Raw genomic sequence first — 19,758 nt, forward strand, 5'->3', positions numbered from 1 at the left:
ATTCAGCTCATCTTTTCCAGAGCTGGATGATAATCTTGCATTTGAAAGCATGTCTTTTTGTTTTTGTGCTTTGCTGGACATATCTGGGCTCTTATTCCGTTGTCTTCCAGGTGATGATGGAGGGGAGGCTGAGACATCACTGGAATATGAAGATGGTGAGGACCATTGACTGTGTCTGTTATGTTCTTCTTTCTGGACACTAGAATGAAAAGCTGTGCTTCCTGGACTATGAACTGGATGCTTTAGAACTTTGCGGGGAACATCAGGCATTCTCTTATGACGCCTTGGAGGGGATGATGAAGTGGAGGATGGGACATCGGTAGACTGCGATGATGGTGATGAATTATAATTTAGTTTTTGGTGTAAATCATCTTTATTTGAAGACAGGTTTGTCACTGCATGGTCCTTATTTCTTTGAGCCCTAGGGTAAATATCGGCAGTTCTTTGATGGCGCTTAGGAGAAGATGGTGAAGATACTATTTTCTTGACACTGTTTGGAGATTGTGAACGTTTTTGGTCATGTCTGAGTTTCCTTTCTGGTGATTCCATGGTCTTTGGTCTTTCTGACGGCTCCAGTTTCCTTTTTCTTTCTGGTGAATCTTGCCTTCTGGCTAGCCCTTCTTGAAATGCCACCTTCTTTGGCCTTTCTGATGATTCCAGATGCTTACTGAGGGTAGGTAAGGCACCTTGCAAGTCTGGATTATGAGCAGAATGTTTACTTGATGCTGAAATGTTCTTATTAGTTGATGCTTTACCTTGGTGTTCATGGCTGCCATTATTCTTAATTGGGAATGCACTGCTTACATCAGTAGTAGAAGATGAGTTTGAATTGTCTTTAACAAGATTCATGGAGGACTGAGGGTTCTGAAAATGGTATTTCGGAATTTGGGATTTTTTCTCACTAACAGTAGGCTTTGCTACCGCCTCTGAATCCATATTCTTTCCTTGTTTAGACTGTTCTGAGGTCTCTTGCTTAACCAGTAAGGTGGGTTTTCCACCAGAATTATGCAATAAGTCTGACACCTTCTCATGTGAACTTTCCTGTGCTTGAATCTTATTTTTTGGTGTTGTTCTGGGTAAACTGGACCTTAGTGAGTTATCCTGGGCTGTCTGCCCATTTTCCAAAGACCTTCCTTTCTCTGCATTGGGTGGGTGGATGTTTTGCGGACTTTGATGCACTGAAGGCAATTCCTTTTCTATTGCTTTCTGATCAGTAGTAGCAGACTGAGTGACAGTATTGTTATGTTTGTAATTCTGCTGCTGCATTGTAGGTTTTTCTCCTGTGGAAGTCGAACTTGTAAGATTGGTTTCCATAGACTTTTGTGTAGGCTTAGAAATATCCATGGTGTTTTCAACAGAAGATTTCTGTGTATTACTGGCAACATGGGGAGAAGGGCTAGAGTAATCCTCTGGTGGTATTTCAATGTGATGAGTTTTTGGTTTTACTTGAACTTCCTTTTGTGGACTGGAAATGGATGTCACATTATTGTCCTTCAAAGCATTTTGTGCAGATGTATCTGTATTTTGAGGACTAGTTTCAGCTTGTGTTGTAGCTTCTGCAATAAAATCTTTGTCTTGCAATATTTCTTGCTCTGTAGCGGAACTTTGTTTAGCCATATTCTTTTCAGTTTGTTTGTTATATGTGTCCTCTGCTGTGTCTTTTCTGCCAGAAAGAACAGTGTCTATTTCACCTTCATTATCACTGGATCCTTTTGCATTAGAAGATAGTTGACTGTGCATCCTGTAGGTTGGTGTGGGGCCAGAGGGCACCTGCCCACTGAAATTAGGATTGACAAAAGTAGTAGGAGGTGGTTGTGGTCTGTGTGGCTTTTTGGTGTAAATCCTGAATGACAGAGGCTGCATTCCAGGGTATTTCCTCTCAACCCATAAACAAGACAATACCAAAAATATTATTGTTAAAAAGTACACGACTGCTCCAACTCCTAATATAGACAAACCAACTGTTCCAAAGGGATTTAAATATCCTATTGCAAGCAGGGCAGCTGCGCAGGCGAAGAGCGAACAGGTGATGATGCCGATGGACCATAGGATTATAGGTGGGGGCTTCCTAGTGTGTCTTCTTACTGCCTGAGCATTTCCAGGAATCACACAGGGTCCCACCTGTCCTCTCATTATCAGCGGATATTCTTTGACAGCTCTCTCGGCACTGAAATCTTCATACTGAGTTTGTGTGCTGTCGAATCACCTGCAATAAAGGTAGCAGTTTGCCCTTCCCAGCTGAAAGCACTTCACACAGCAGGAACAGGAATAACTTGCTTGTCAGTTACCACGAATGACTAGACTACTTTCTTGCTCTGCAGTAAACTTGGAATAAATATTAAGCTGGCAGTGGCTTTTATTGTGCTTATACCAGATGGCTAGGTAAAGTGTTAAAACTAATCTTGTTCTCTGGCATATTTTTATATAGCTCGGGAAAGTGACCCAGTGCAGTAATATATATTATACAAGTCATCACTACAAAGGATACCAGAGCCAAATCAAGTCAGAGAAACAGGGGGAGCAGGCTGTACGGGGAGCTTTCCTGATGGCCACCACTCCCCCCATTCTCCTCTGTCCTCCTCCTTTTGTATCTAAATGACACCCTGCAGTCTCTTCCGCGTCGCCAGAGTCGGGCATTAGTTCACAGGTGCTGGCCGGTTGTGTGTGACTGTGGCTGGGAGCACTCTGTGCATGCGTACAATTGTGATGTAGAGCGCTCCCAGCCATGCGATGTCTGACGTGCACAACCAGGCCAGCGCCTGCGCACAAATGTCTAATTCCAGTGACTTGGAAGAGGCTGCTGGGTGGGAGGGGGCATTTAGATATGAAAGGAGGGGGACAGAGGAGAACGCGGGGGAGTGGTGGCCATCAGAACAGCTCTCCATACATGCCTGCTCCCTCGTTTCTCCGACTTGATTCAACTCTGGTATCCTTTAACCATTTTGTCACTGAATGGTAATTATGATTCAATTTCCATATGCTATAAATGAGGGTCAATGTACAGAACAGTTTATGTGTGTGGTTCACTGTGTGTGGAGGCACTATGGAAAAAATCATAAAAATGTAAAATAAAAAATAATGTTGCAGTAAATGTATATATCTTCCATTAAAATACAATATTTGGAATTCTACAAATTATTTGTAATAATCTATAATGAGCTAATCATTATCTATTGGATGGCAAGTTCCCTATGGAATTTTAGCAGGTTATGTTCTCCCAAAGGAGAAGATTTAGATGAATGGTGTATATGTTACGGCCAAAACCAGAAATAGGCCAATTCTAGAATTGGCCGGCCGTTTCTAGAACTGGCCGATTTGACGTCGGCCAAAGTCCAAAATGCTGGGAATTTCTGACATTGGCCGGCCAGTTCTAGAACTGGCCAAAGTCAGTCGGCCAAAGTCCAAAACGCAAAAATCCCAGAACATCCCGAGTCCTGTCCAGCACCATGAATGGCACTCGGAACTTCTTTCTATTTGTTAGTTACAGCTGATACAAATCCTGCAATAAATCTGCAGTGTTTCTACATCCTGCTTTCTTGGGAGCAGACATACTGTTAACATCCTGTGCTTTTAAATTAGCTGCTCTGCTGTGGCAGTCAGGTGACACAGGAGAGAGGGGGGATGCATGGGTGGGGGGTGCTTTGCTGGGCGCTATGCGTGGCTGGAGGGGGGAGAGGCTTTGCTGAGGGGAGGGGGGGGCCTTTGCTGGGCGCTTTGCATGGCTGGGGGGGGGGGGATTTGCTGGGCAATTTGCATGGCTGGGGGGAGAGATTTGCTGGGCGCTTTGCATGGCTGGGGGGGGAGGATTTGCTGGGTTTTTGCATGGCTGGGGTTTGATATGCTGGGCCCTTTGCATGGCCAGGGGGGCTTTGTTGTGCACTGTGCATTGCTGGGGTAGTTTTGCATTTCTGTGGGGGGTGGGGGCTTTTCTGGCTGCTTTGCATGGCTGGGGGGAGGGATTTGCTGGGCGCTTTGCATGGCTGGGGGGTGATTTGCTGGGCGCTTTGCATGACTGGGGGGGGGGGGGATTTGCTGGCCGTTTTGCATGGCTGGGGGGGATATGCTGGGCGCTTTGCTGGGCACTGTGCATTGCTGGGGTAGTTTTGCATGGCTGTGGGGGCTTTTCTGGCTGCTTTGCAAGGCTTTGCCGTGTGCTTTGCATGATTGGGGGGGGGGGCCAGCCTGCGCTATTTCCAGACCCCAGATCAGGGCGACCAGAGCGGCGGAGAGAAGCAGAGCAGCGTGCACACTACCCGCCCTGACCCATACACTTCACATGCGGAAGTGAGCAATGACGTCACTTCAGCATGGACGTGTATGCGTCTTGCGGGTCGTGTGTGCACTGCTCTGCCTCTCTTTGCCTCTCTGGTCAGGGTCGTCCTGATGTGAGGACTGACTAGAGGCAGCGGAAGAGGAGAGGTAAGCGGCACTTGGCCGGCCACACTTAGCCAGAACGCGTTCTGGCCGGCCAAAGTCCGAAGGAAAAGTTTATTTCTTACATTGGCCGCATCAGCCGGCCACTTCTAGATTTGACCGGCCAGAACCTGAAGTGGCCAGACTTCGGGTTATGGTCGTAACATATACATTTGCTGTGACATTTTTTTATAGCCCCATTAAACAAAAGTCTGCACAAAACAGGAAGCATAATTTCAAACGTCCACTCTGTACCCTACAATGGCTCACTGTTAAAACAACAACCTATTCATTACACAAGTAGAGATGGCCCGAATCTCCGATTTTCGGTTCGCGAACCGGGTTTGGGGAGGCGCACTTTGAAAACTAGAAACACTTATGCTGGCCACAAAAGTGATGGAAAAGATGTTTCAAGGGGTCTAACACCTGGAGGGGGGCATGGCGGAATGGGATAGACACCAAAAGTCTCGGGGAAAAATCTAGATTTGACGCAAAGCAGCGTTTTAAGGGCAGAAATCATATTGAGTGCTAAATTGCAGGCCTAAAGTGCTTTAATACATCTTGTATGTGTATAAATCAATCAGGGAGTGTAATTAGAGTACTGCTTCACACTGACACACCAAACTCACTGTGTAACGCACCACAAACAGCTGTTTGTGTATGACAGCCGTGCTGGACTAGTGCGCACCATGGCCAGATTGCTCTTCCTCACTCAGTGATGTCAAGTAATGTCTGACTGCCTTATCAACTTTCAATGGTTCTTTCTATAACATAGTTAAAGCTTACATCTATTTTTTTTAATTACTTTTTCTGCTGGCTGTTCACTGCCTGTAACGAGAATCTGTTATGGAGGGCAAGTCTGCCATTGCGAGTGACCACGCGTAATGGCCCGGGGAATCCTGGTTCGATTCCGGTCCGGAGTGGGAGCCTAAGAAACGGCTACCACCACCACACATCCAAGGAAGGCAGCTGGCACGCTGTGGGCAAAGGAGCAGGAACGGCTAACACACACATCCAGGGAAGGCAGCAAGCATGGCATGCGCGTCCCGAGTGTTACAATGTGCACCTGTCACACACAGACAGATACCGGACAGGTACAGTGACACTGCGTGCACTTACGTAGGTAGGTGGGTGCACTGTGAACAACAGGTAGGTAGGTATATGCAGTGATGAGTATTACAATGTGCACCTGTCACACACAGACAGGTAGTGGACAGGCACAGTGACACTGCGTGCACTTACGTAGGTAGGTGGGTGCACTGTGAACAACAGGTAGGTAGGTATATGTAGTAATGGGTATTACAATGTGCACCTGTCACACACACAGGTAGTCACTGAATGTGGTGGGCCTGGCAGTGGCACACACACAGTATGAATTATCAAGGCTGTCTATGCAACACAAGTGTCAGTGGGACACACAGGAAAAAAAATAGATCACAAGAACAAGATTAGCTCTCAAAAGAGCTGTTGTGGGGTGCTTTATTAGCAATAAGAATCAGCAAGGAGCAAGCTAAGAAGCCTACAAGAACCTAACTAATCTTTCCCTATGAGAGAGTCTGCAGCAGCTTTCCCTTCTCTCACTATTGCAGGCACAGGAGTGAGTATAATGGCCGGTGGTGTCTGCCTTTTCTAAAGGGGGGGGAGTGGCTCCAGGAGGGAGTGTAGCCTGATTGGCTACAATGTGCCTGCTGACTGTGATGTAGAGGGTCAAAGTTGACCCTAATGGTGCATTATGGGGGCAAACCGAACTTCCGGGAAAGTTTGCGGTTCTCCGCGATCGCGAACCCCGGATGTTCGCCGGGAACCGTTCGGGCCATCTCTATACACAAGGCAGGAGGACAGGGATCTGTGGCAGAGCTGTGAATGTGTATTTTTCTATTTGAGTTATTGCTCCCATTCACCACTTCCTGTCAGGAAATGCAGGTATAGTGGCACAACATATAAACAGCTCCAGAGAAGTTACAGGTAAATCAGTGTACAATTTAAAAAAAAGGTGGGAGGCTGGATATAATATAAAGAAAACCAGGGCTGATTTGCAAATTATGTAATCATTTTTCATTATGTAAAAGATGATTTTCATACGGGCGTCTTGCGGCGTCTCGCTCAAATGCTTTTTAGCTCGTGACAAGGAAAGCATTTGGCAGCTTTTGGCGGCCTTTCCCAGTGATCAGTGTTATTTACCCCAGCAGGGGGGCACAGAAGCTCAGCGGTAACAATCCTGGAAGCAACCTGCTGCTTGCAGGATTGCCTCAGACCATCGCCTCATAAAATCAGGATCGAAACACAGTGTTTGCACAAATGAGGGTACCAACGCTGTCCATTCATCAGAATGGAGAGAGCTTAAGTGACGTGCACCATGGCCGTCACTCAGCGCTTGTGTGAACCAGCCCTAAGTCTATCGTTTACTGTTGTTCTGATCTGAAGAATTGGCAGTGACAGATGTGGCAATGTTTTGCATGTGGCCTAAAAGCAAACCTGAAGTGAGAAGCATATGGAGGCTACCATATTCTTTTACTTTTAAACAATACCAGTTGCCTGGCAGTTCTGCTAATGTTTCTGGCATCAGCAGTGTCTGATTCACAATCCTGAAACACTCATGCAGCTAAACCAGACAAACTTCTGTCAGAAACACCTAATCTGCATGCTAGGTCAGGGTCTATGGCTAAAAGTATTACAGGCAGAGGAACAGCAGGGCTGCCAGGCAACTTGCATTGTTTCAAAGGAAATAAATATGGCAGCCTCCACATCCCTCTCACTTCAGGTGTGCTTTAAACAAAATCCTAGCAACAGGCATACCCAGAGCTGGATTTACCATAAGGCAATGCAGGTGCATGCCTACAGGCTCCTTATGTGGCAAAGGCAGCTCTCCTCCCTTCCCCAATGCCCCCTCTCTCAGCAGAGCCGGAGGGCGATGTCACTCACCACCCGGCTCCAGTCCGGCAGCTGCAGGCATATAGTTAGTGGCAGAGATCCGAGGCTTAATCAGAGCCTCCTGTGAAAGTGAGAGTAGCGTGGTGGGCAGTGTGCATATTGCCTCCTCCCTGCACCACACTCACTCAGGCCACTCACACTGCCATATTTGCCACCTGCTCTTCTTCTTGGTGGGGAATGGGCTTGAGGCAATGTAATGTGGTGACTTTGGTTAAACGCAGCCCTCTCATTGTGTGTAGCCGAGCCCCTGATTGTGTGTAGCCTGTTTGTATGGTAGCTAGGCCATATTGATACAAGTAGAAGGGACCTTGTCCAAGATTTGGCTGCGCAGGCCTACTCTTTGATTTACACCACTCCTAGGTTCATGTACATTTAGCTCTTTATGTGATATAGGAAAATAAGGAGCAGGGTTGGGGGTGTGGCCTGTGTTGATGGGCGGAGTTTAGGACACTAGAATATCTGTGCCTACAAGCTCCTGGAGTGTTAATCTGGCCCTGGGCATACCTACAAAACATGGGTCCCCATTGCAAAACTTAAATAGGATCCCCTTCCCCCATAGCTATCGCTGTAGTGTTGACCCTAAAATAAGACTACTGGTAGTTTACAATAGCCTGTATATTAACCTTAACCTCTACGCTAAGATTATCCATATGCTATTATTAACGTTTCCTTTTACCTCCTACTTTCATCTAGTTTCAATAATGCTCCCTGTGGTATAGAGCTTTACCAACATAGCCAATTCAATAAAATCTAGACATGCTGCAGCCAGGTCTCACATGTAAGAATTCTGAACCTCATGGTAAGTGTCTAGTAAATCACTGACCCTTAGCTGTTTTTGTGGATGAACGCACTTGGATGCATGCGGAGCAACCAAGTGGTGCCTGGTCTCTGTCTGCTGGTGTAGTAACCATGCGGCCCAACTTTCTGTCTGAAATCTAAACTACTAGCTGCAGTGGGTATTTAGTAGTATCTAATAAATGAAAAGTAACTGCCAGTCAAAACCAGCTTTAAACAGCAGCATGTAAAGCCCTCTGTTTCCAAGATGCTAAACATCTAAGGAGTTTACTCCCTTTGAGTAAACTTGTTTTTGTGTAAAACAAGGAAGCTTTGTCTGACTTGCCTGTATGTGGGATGATTAAATAAACACACTGATCACACAGATTCCTGGAGGGTGGATAATTGTTTTGGAATATCAGACCTCGCAGGAAAACGCCATCCAGCACAGGCTTTGCCTTGACTGGATCTGAAGTCTGGACTCTGGAGTGACTTTTTGCTTCATGTTTTACACATTTAATAAAGCAGAATGTTGAATATATTCCTGCATCCTGTTTGACCTTAGTCATATTACAAATAGATTTGATGCAATACTTTCATTTACGATATTTCCGTATGTAAACATTTCTCAGTCCAGTCACAAGGCACGTGATGCGTATCAGCGGAAAGGAATTGATAGCAATGACTCAATTTATGTGGCATCATAATGGGTGTGATATGAAATGCCTCTAAGTCTAAGAAGAAACCACAAAAGTATGTGAGAACATCTTATATGTCTTCATCAACATGTCAGAGCAGCTTTGTTTCTTGGCATATCAAAACCAAGCCTCTATTCTAGCATCTGATTTCACATGACTATGAATATTAGGCGTTGTGCAATGAATAACAACTACATATTCATCTAGCTGATTGTGGCTTTCATGCCTTGTATGTGTAATAAGTGCATGTAGAGTCCAGGAATCATGTGGGGCTACTACCTTTGTCCCATAACAAGTGCGGCCACCATCTCACCCATTCATAAAATGTGCAGCCACCTTGAGACTCATCTCCTCTCTGTAATGTGGGGAAACACAATGGGACTCCGCCTTCTGCTTATGCAGAATAGGGCAGTGATAGAAAATGGTCCAGTCCTTCTTGTCAATACAGCCACCTACTCGCCTATAACCTACTCTATAGTCTGCTCATGTGATGTCATGTGACAAGGCAAGGATGGAAGGGAATGACAATGGGCAGCTGCACAGAAGAAGTAGATGGACCAAATCTGTTGCTGGAGAATTTAATATACTTAGTTTACCACCAGGCATCATTATACAGGGAGTGCAGAATTATTAGGCAAATGAGTATTTTGACCACATCATCCGCTTTATGAATGTTGTCTTACTCCAAGCTGTATAGGCTCGAAAGCCTACTACCAATTAAGCATATTAGGTGATGTGCATCTCTGTAATGAGAAGGGGTGTGGTCTAATGACATCAACACCCTATATCAGGTGTGCATAATTATTAGGCAACTTCCTTTCCTTTGGCAAAATGGGTCAAAAGAAGGACTTGACAGGCTCAGAAAAGTTAAAAATAGTGAGATATCTTGCAGAGGGATGCAGCACTCTTAAAATTGCAAAGCTTCTGAAGCGTGATCATCGAACAATCAAGCGTTTCATTCAAAATAGTCAACAGGGTCGCAAGAAGCGTGTGGAAAAACCAAGGCGCAAAATAACTGCCCATGAACTGAGAAAAGTCAAGCGTGCAGCTGCCAAGATGCCACTTGCCACCAGTTTGGCCATATTTCAGAGCTGCAACATCACTGGAGTGCCCAAAAGCACAAGGTGTGCAATACTCAGAGACATGGCCAAGGTAAGAAAGGCTGAAAGACGACCACCACTGAACAAGACACACAAGCTGAAACGTCAAGACTGGGCCAAGAAATATCTCAAGACTGCTTTTTCTAAGGTTTTACGGACTGATGAAATGAGAGTGAGTCTTGATGGGCCAGATGGATGAGCCCGTGGCTGGATTGGTAAAGGGCAGAGAGCTCCAGTCCGACTCAGACGCCACCAAGGTGGAGGTGGAGTACTGGTTTGGGCTGGTATCATCAAAGATGAGCTTGTGGGGCCTTTTCGGGTTGAGGGTGGAGTCAAGCTCAACTCCCAGTCCCACTGCCAGTTTCTGGAAGACACCTTCTTCAAGCAGTGGTACAGGAAGAAGTCTGCATCCTTCAAGAAAAACATGATTTTCACAGGACAATGCTCCATCATCCAAGTACTCCACAGCGTGGCTGGTAAGAAAGGGTATAAAAGAAGAAAAATGAATTACATGGCCTCCTTGTTCACCTGATCTGAACCCCATTGAGAACCTGTGGTCCATCATAAAATGTGAGATTTACAAGGAGGGAAAACAGTACACCTCTCTGAACAGTGTCTGGGAGGCTGTGGTTGCTGCTGCACGCAATGTTGATGGTGAACAGATCAAAACACTGACAGAATCCATGGATGGCAGGCTTTTGAGTGTCTTTGCAAAGAAAGGTGGCTATATTGGTCACTGATTTGTTTTTGTTTTGTTTTTGAATGTCAGAAATGTATATTTGTGAATGTTGAGATGTTATATTGGTTTCACTGGTAAAAATAAATAATTGAAATGGGTATATATTTGTTTTTTGTTAAGTTGGCTAATAATTATGCACAGTAATAGTCACCTGCACACACAGATATCCCCCTAAAATAGCTAAAACTAAAAACAAACTAAAAACTACTTTCAAAAATATTCAGCTTTGATATTAATGAGTTTTTTGGGTTCATTGAGAACATGGTTGTTGTTTAATAATAAAATTATTCCTCAAAAATACAACTTGCCTAATAATTCTGCACTCCATGTACATAGTGTAAAACAACAGTTTCCAGGAGAGCACCAGAGGGGAAAGCTCTGTATCATAGCGAGGGAGGGAAAGTTGGTACTTTAAGAACCATAGAGTCCAACTTATGGGTGACAGTTTGTGTCACTTTTGAGTGTGCCAAAATTGGGTAGCCAAATTCTGCATGCCAGTCTCTGTTAATTTGCATATATTCAGCAGTGATGCACTGGGAGTCATCTCGGAGCTTATTTCATTCTGAATTATCGCAAATTCTTTCTGTTTTAAGAAAGCAAACTTTTGTTTTCCATGCATTTTTAGTAAGGGGGGGGGGGGGGGGGGGTTAAGACCATTGTAGCCCCTTACACACTCCAATGAGTTCTGGTTCACCATGAGCTTGCTGGTTAGTCTGTACTCATATAGCAAACTGATACCCATATGATATGTTTTAAATGCCTCCAGGTATAAATTGTAGTATACCTACTGTCAGGGCTGCTCAAATCCGATCAGGGAGACATCCGGATAGTTGCTATCCGGATATCTCCCAGTAAAGCTATGCGGGGTGGGCAGGGGGGTCAATCTTACCTGTCTGATGTCTTCTTCGTCCGTCTCTCGGCGCCTCCCACGATGCGGTCCAAGCGGCGGTCACGTGATTACAAACACTTCCGGGTTATAGGAGGAAGTGTTTGTAATCACGTGACGCGCGTGGACCGCATCGTGGGAGGCGCTGAGTGATGGACGAAAAAGACGTCAGACAGGTAACATTGACCTCACCCACCCTGCACAGGTTTACTGGGAGATATCCGGATAGCAACTATCCGGATGTCTCCCGGATCGGATTTGAGCAGCCCTCCCCTGCTGTTAGCTTTGTAGTCAGGGCTTCCACATATGTTTAATGAGACATATGCAACTTAAAATCCTTAAAAATATGATCATGTGATCTGGACCACCTGAGATTATCAAGAATCTGCAAAAGGAAAGGGTGTGAACTAAATTATCCAGGAATATTGCACCTTAAAGGGACTTCAACCAGTACTGCAAAGTACTTAAAGATGTATACTGATCTGTAGCTTGTGCTCTCCCCTTTCATTTGATGTCTGAATCGCGGTTCTACACTAAATAGTGTTTGTTCGATTTCAATTTAAATTCGCGACCAGCATCTTGGCTGTTATAACTTCCGGGTCACCCCTGTCCAGAGGAGTAAACTTCTCTAACAGAAGTGCATCACTGAATGAAGCAGGAAGAGGAAGTGACAGGCATGGCCATTGAACAAGTGAAAGAAGCAGGAAGAGGAAGGTACATGCATGGCCATTGCAAGAGGCTCCTCCAGAGAGGTCATAGCACGAGTTTGTTGGAAGTCCTCGAAGTCGTCTGGCCCCATGCATTTTATAGCGGCAATACCAGGGGGAGTTTGGATAAAACAAGTGGCTGGTAAGTGTGCTGACACCCTCAATTGTTCGTGGGTATGCTTAAAGGCATACCCATGAGAGATGCTCGGAGTCCCTTTAAAACCTTGTGGTGCAGGAAGTGGCTGATATATGGGCCCCTAAGGCCGCATTTCCATCTACGCAATTTCAGCCAGTTGTAGAAAATGTGATGTGATCTGCAGGGGAACCAGAAAGTGTATAGACTGAGTTGTCTGATGTTTCCACCCAAGGGTTGCAATTCATAGCAGAATCCCAATGCATGGTTGACGGCATTTGGTCACGTTTGCGTTTCGAGTCCATCCACTCATTATGAATGGAATAACACTAAAGAACATTTTAGTGCAACACAGTGCCATGTGTCGTGGCAGCCACCTGTGTTGCCAGTAGTGCTAGATGGAAATGAGGCCTAACCAGTTCCCAGTAAACAAGTGATTCATTTCACATAAGCTAATTAAGAAACTCCTACACAAGTGGGTACAGTAATAACACAGGGGGAGACTGTAATGAATACACAAAATCCATACTTGAAAGTAGGTAAGGAGGGAGGACAGTGGGCTTGGCCTGTGCTAGGACGAAATGATCTAGTAGTCCAGACACCTGGGGAACTTCCCCCTATATCTTAATAGATGAGTTATGTATGGTTAAAGGAATACTTAAGTCAAAAAAAAAAATGACATTTACTCACCTGGGGCATCCCTCAGCACCCCGAAGCTGGATGGTGCCCTCGCAGCCCCGCTCCGATCGTCCTGTCCCCGCCGGCGGCTACTTCCGGTTCGGCGACAGCCGCCGACAGGCTGGGAACGCGGCTGATTTTCCGCGTTCGCTGCTATCACTCTCTATGCTGCTATAGCGTATATATATACGCTATAGCAGCATAGAGAGTGATAGCAGCGGCTGGGAACGCGGAAAATCAGCCGCGTTCCCAGCCTGTCGGCGGCTGTCGCCGAACCGGAAGTAGCCGCCGGCGGGGACAGGATGATCGGAGCGGGGCTGCGAGGGCACCATCCAGCTTCGGGGTGCTGAGGGATGCCCCAGGTGAGTAAATGTCATTTTTTTTTTTTGACTTAAGTATTCCTTTAAGGGGGAAAGTTTATATATTTGGAACGTGTTCCTGTTGTTAATTGATTGATGGGTGGTGACCCCGGTCAGGTATAATAGTGGACAGGTAGCTGGGGTTGATGCATGGTCTTGAGAAAGCCTGCTGGGTGAAATGATTGATGACCATCCTCCGCACCTCCATACTGCTGCCTATCTCCGATAAGTTTTGTGTACCTTTTTTTCACTGTTTGATTGCTATATACATTTTAAATGAAGAATCAGTAAAAAGTGTTGGAGTTTTATGACAAGTGCTCCTGGATTTTCTATTCTTCGTGCAATATTAGTCCAGATCTTTTGCTGACGCACAAGAGGGGACCTGGTCAGGGCCGGATTTACCATTAGGCACTGTAGGCACATGCCTGCAGGCGTAGAGATTGTAACTGTGCATGTAACTGCGAACTTAAACCACATTAATCCTTCAGCAGAAGAGTATAAGGCAGTATAAAAAGCTCATTTATTAATATTCAAAAAAGGATAAATAGTACAAAGATTGGAGTGTCAAACCCACCAGAAAGCAAACCCTACACAACATTTAAAACTTTAAAACATAAGGATGACCCCACATCAATTTTTGTCACACACCAATATCATACCTCCCAACATTTTAAGTGTCGAAAGCGGGACACTTAGGCCACGCCCCTGGCCACGCCCCAACCCCCTAGCCACGCCCACTATTTTATTTTATTTATTTTTTACATTTATTTTTTATTAAAAAATTTTAATTAATTACTCCCGAAAGGGAGGGTGCCAGTGGGAGGGGGAGGAGGGTGGTGAGGGTGGCCGAGGGGGGGGGAAAGAAAACTCGATCGAGGCACCAGCCCGGGGATGCGTATGCGGCATGGATGCCGCATGGACGCTATTAAGCTTCTCCCTCCCTCCCTCCTAATGTGCCCCCAGTGTCCCCTTATGTGATTAATTAGGGGGGTTGTCAGTGGAGGGGGGGAGAATGCCCGTCACCGTGGGTGGGGAGGAGGGTGCCACTTTTAGGTGGGGGGGGGGGGGGCGCCTGGGCAGAGAATGGAGGCGGAAAAACTGATCGAGGCTCCAGCCGCGGTACTGAGGGATGCGGGAGCCCGGCTTCAATACTTCCTCCCTCCCTCTGTGAATGCCCCCTAATGTATGTCCGTGTGCCCCCCTCTCCACCCCTCCCTATAGGCAGAGTGAGCGCAGCGGAGCGGGCAGTCGGGTCCTCTTACCGCTGGCTGATGCACGCGTACTGTCTCTATCCGACCTCCATGTGCTTCCTGTGACGTCATAGTAAACAGGAAGCACATGGAGGTCGGATGCCAGAGACAGTACGCGTGCATCAGCCAGCGGTAAGAGGACCCGACTGCCCGCTCCGCTGCGCTCACTCTGCCTATAGGGAGGGGAGGAGAGGGGGGCACACGGACATACATTAGGGGGCATTCACAGAGGGAGGGAGGGAGGAAGTATTGAAGCCGGGCTCCCGCATCCCTCAGTACCGCGGCTGGAGCCTCGATCAGTTTTTCCGCCTCTATTCTCTGCCAGCCGTCGGGATTCGAGAGGGGGGGCCCGGGATAGCGGGAGGGCCCCCCCAAATCGGGAGAATCCCGACGAAAACGGGACGGTTGGGGGGTATGCCAATATTTGTTATCAGCTGCTAAATTATCTATTGTGCTGATATGTTCTCAGTCCAAAAACTGGATTCATAGTAGTCAGCCAGCCAGCATATCAAAGTTCTCAAAGGCAGGAAAGTCCCAGTCGCAGACTCCCAAGCAGCTGTATATCCAGCTATGACCAAGAGGAGCAGCTTCCAGACAAAGTTCCATTTGCAGACTTCCAAGCATTAGTGAGCACAGGCCCCTGATCAAGAAAAGGCGGCTCAATCCGCTCCCCTAGTGCTTCCCTCCTTCCTTTTGCAGGGTCTCAAGTTGATCCAAAATAAGGTTACTCACCCAGCTCTTGGCATTCCACTGATGAGAACTCCCTTCAGTAGGGTGCACCACTAGCTTCTTAATATTGAGGGTACCTGTGACTACTTAATGCTAAGGGACACCTGTATCTACCTATGATGGATAAGGGAAGTAGAGGAGAAATGACAGCTGGGCCAGCCAGCACACTTGTGTTGCGCTTCAGCGGGGGTTTGTAGATTCATGAAAGGCAAAGTATAGGATGCCAGCCCAGGACATCTGTGCCTATAGGCTCCTATGATGTAAATCCAGGCCTGGTCCTGCTGCTGCCGTACTCATGCTAGATTCTTAGCACAAGAACTTGAGCATGTAGAGGAACATGATCAGGATTTTCTGAGGGTCCCGGTGAGTGGCGGCATCGGTGAGGAGGATAACAAGAAGCCTTTTTCAGGATCCAGAAGCTTCCCTCTTCTTAGGTAATAAGTATGTGTGATTTTGATGGAGGTTTGCCTCGCTTTCACTTTAAAGGAAACCTGAAGTCATTTTTAAAACACCAGTTTAATTTACCTGGGGTTTCTACCGGATCGGTTTGTTATGGCACGGGCACAGGGCTGCTGCAGGGGGCCAATAGAATCTCCAGGTAAATTGGCTTTTTTAAATGACTTTAGGTTTCTTTTAAAGAGACTCCCCTGGGGGGTACTCACCTCGGGAGGGGGAAGCCTCAGGGTCCCAATGTAGCTGCATGCAATCCAGTGCTGCCTCCCCCGCAATCCTTGCTGGACAAGCCTGACAAGGCTTGATATACTGTATTTACCTTCCCTGGCTCTAGCAGGTGGTGCTGTTGCGGCTCTCAGCATGGAAATAGACGGAAATAGCCAATTCCTGTCGGGTCCACTCTATTTCGCAGGCGCAGGAGACTTGCGCCTGCGCAGTAGAGTGGACCAACAGAGATCGGCTATTTCCACCTATTTCCGAGCGGAGAGCCACTACTACGCCTGCGCTGGAGCCAGGGAAGGTAAATATTTACATCCCCGCTGTTCGAGGGGCACCGCGAGACCGGCGATGTGGGACACAGGGAAGCCTCGATCGAATCCAGGGGCTTCCCCCTACCGAGGTGAGTACCCCCCAGGGGATTGTTTTCTGTTACAGATTCTCTTTAAGCTAAAGATATATTGTATGCTACAGTGGAAATAGAAACTATATTGTCTGTATTCAGAGTTACAACACAGGTGTGTAACACAAAAGGAAAGTTAAGATTGACAAAAAACACAAAAAGAAAGATTCCTTCTACTGTAATTCAGAGCTTCTACATCTCTGTTTGTTGGACTCCTCCAGCATTTCATTGTATACACGGTTTTTAATTTATGCCTCCATTAATAATTTTGCTTAGCTTTGATTTTTCTTTTGTGCTCCAGCATTTTCTATCCTCATCATGACCTCCTACACATCACACATCATCATTATATAGTAATGTAAACAATTCAAGGTGTGGTTAGCATCATTTATACCAGCTTCCAACACGTGCTGGATTTTACAGGGAAATCGGCCTGTGAGAAGATAATAGTTGACCTATTTCTTATGAATCACTCAGATTAAGTATCATTAGTGAGTATTATTATTGGAATGATCCATACAGATGCCAAACATGTTTCTAAGAAGTCTAACAGTATCTATTGGTAGTTATTCTCTGTGTGTAGATTATTTGTACATGGTTTTTAGGAGGACTCTTTAAGATCTGTCACGAATGAAAATGAATTTAAAAGAAACTGTTGTCAAATTAAACGGCTGTCATTTTCCGGCACATAATGGTTAGCCAGATTTGCAGACAAAGTTTCTTTTTGTGTAGCTGCAATCCACATGTGAATATATTGACAGGTTGCCTAGATATACTCTAAGCCATAAAAAATATGAAAGGATGTTCTTTATAATAAAACTTCCCTATGCCTTATCTTATAAGACAGTCAGAAGAAAACCTTTGTTTAGTAGAATGTAGTGTCAGATGTAACTGGTTATCAGCGCATGATCGCTATATCTACACAGCCAATTTATTGACATTGTAAACCAAAACAATCTCTTGTATCACAAATCTGGGTTAACTCCTGTACAATGTACTATTATGTACTAGAATGCTATAGGTAATATGATAAGCCTATATACATTTTGCAGACATTTAGCATCTTCCCACCCACCCTCTCAACTTAAGGCCTGCACACATGCTCAATCAATTTCGCTTGAAGGGGATGTGTCCCGAATCCTTGGGTGACACTAGAGGGCTGAGGCTGCGCAGCCATGTTTGTAGCGGAGGGGATCGCAGGATCGCTGGCCCGAGAGGTCTGGAGGGGTTGGGGCTACCATATGCACTCTGGATTCCCATCAGAGGCAGTCGTTATAAGCCGCCTTGGCTGAGTGTCATCTGGCATATGTACAGAGGTTAACTTAAAGGTAGTCCCCTCCTTGTATTAACCAGGACCCCCAAAAGTTCCAGCAATGATGTCATCCAAGTGCCTAAGTCCAGGCACTTCTGTTTTTTTCCTTGTTAGTTTCTGGAGTTGGGCCACCACATCATTACAGGAGATGGCCTCCTGCAGTCACATCTCCCCTCACTGTGCTTTTAATTGGAGGGGAGATGTGGCTGTTACAGCAATGGACCTTTCCCTCAGTATACTTAGTAGTGGAAGTAACACAGCTGTGCGACATGATGAGATGGATGCAACACAGGGGCCTGCAGGGGAACAGTTCATTTGTTTATGAAGTGAGTTAGGCCTCTTTTCCACAAACTGTTGATAGGCAGTGAATGCCTCTCAAACTCTCACAACTGCTTGCTGCTAGCTGGTAACTGCTTACTGCTGCCTGGTAACTGTTCACTGCTGCCTGGTAACTGATTGCCTAGCACACAGCTCGTGGAAAGGAGGCCTTAGAGTTGTTTCAGCACCATGGCTGTCTGCTCAGATGGATGACCCATGTGAGACAATTGGGGTAGGGAGACTTATGGTTAAAAAAGAAATACAAATCTTGGAATTCAGTTATAATTATGAGCATGACAGAGTTTTTCTTTTGCTTGTTTCAGAAGCAATATGACAATAAAGCTACTATTCCTCACTACTGGGGGTGAACCGACCACTCTGGATATAGCATGCCGGTTATGAGTCAGACAGACAGAGGCAGCTCCTCAAATACAGGTATATACTTCTCTAGTCAATGACACCAATATGAACTGAACTGCCAATATAATGACTTTAGTGGGATGTAGCTATCTGTTGTCAATCAACATTTTTTAACAATTTTGGTAACTGATAGCGCTGTTGTTTCTTTAATTAAAAAGTAAACATAAACATGAAAAGGAGAGAGGTGGAGCCCAATCTAATAATAAATAATTTGGTGGGAAGAAAAAAAAAATACAGGTTCTACTTACAAAACACTGATTGTTGCAGAACCGATAAGCAACCACATTAAGCAAAGTCATCCACAGCAGTGTTGCTAACCTAGTTTCTATTTTATTTTAAACAGAACACAATGCAATTCTGCACAGGCATATTTTTTTTTCATCAATGGTTGAGGGCCAATGTGGAGTCAGGCAGAGACAGTGAGCATGCTTTGACAGGTGTGCTGAGGACACACACACACACACACACACACACACACATACACACTGTAGCGGTTTCCCCTAGCAACGGGGATGGGAAAGTTCATAGACGAGACAGCAGGCTTCCAATTTTGTAAAAGTCAGGCTCCTGCCTGGTTTATTTTTGAAAATAAACAGTTGCCAGAAAATACAAACAGCAAAACAAAACCTTGCTCGGCTGAGCAACTACCTGTCTCACTTTTAGTCCCTAACTGACTACACATAAACAGGGTTTCAATAAGACAGTCCAGCAAATGGCAACTTACATTTAGACATGCAAAGATTAGTTTTTCCTCCATGCGTGAGAGCTCTGTTCCCTCCAGAGTTTAGGAACCCAGTGAGCTACTTCCTGGTCAGCCTGGCTGACTTTTATACAGCACCTGTGCTCCACCCTGCACAGGTGTAAAACCCGGGCTGGGCCAGATGGCCAGGGAACCCACCCACTCTCCCCTGGCCAACTCCAGGACCCTAAACCGGCTCTTGAAAGAGCCTATTTTACTCATGCAGTTTTTTTTTTTTTTTTTCCTGGAGCTTTATCTAACCCAATACCTCAAACGAGGTGACACATATATTCCATCCACAACCTTCTCTTGCAAGGCAACTGACACCCTATCACAATACATACACACACACACACAAATACACACACACACACAGGCATACGTACATACACACACACACACACACATACACACACACACACACACACAGGCATACGTACACACACACACACACACACACACACACACACACACACACACACACACATACACACACACAC

At 45.8% G+C, this 19,758-nt stretch overlaps 1 protein-coding gene across 8 annotated transcripts in view; it reads left to right on the forward strand.

Annotated features, from left to right (window-relative positions):
- LOC137517089 (E3 ubiquitin-protein ligase TRIM32-like) overlaps positions 1 to 19,758 on the forward strand; it is a 169,748-nt gene that overhangs the window by 72,846 nt on the left and 77,144 nt on the right. For 7 of the 8 annotated variants that reach the window (XR_011020542.1, XM_068234422.1, XM_068234414.1 and 4 more), the window contains one exon: positions 18,423 to 18,534. The gene's annotated coding sequence lies outside the window, so the exon portion shown is untranslated. Of the gene's footprint in view, positions 1 to 18,234; positions 18,332 to 18,422; positions 18,535 to 19,758 lie in introns of those variants that run through there. The other variant, XM_068234415.1, reaches the window with a different exon arrangement.

This window comes from Hyperolius riggenbachi, chromosome 1 (assembly GCF_040937935.1).
Source record: "Hyperolius riggenbachi isolate aHypRig1 chromosome 1, aHypRig1.pri, whole genome shotgun sequence".
Lineage (NCBI taxonomy): Eukaryota > Metazoa > Chordata > Amphibia > Anura > Hyperoliidae > Hyperolius > Hyperolius riggenbachi.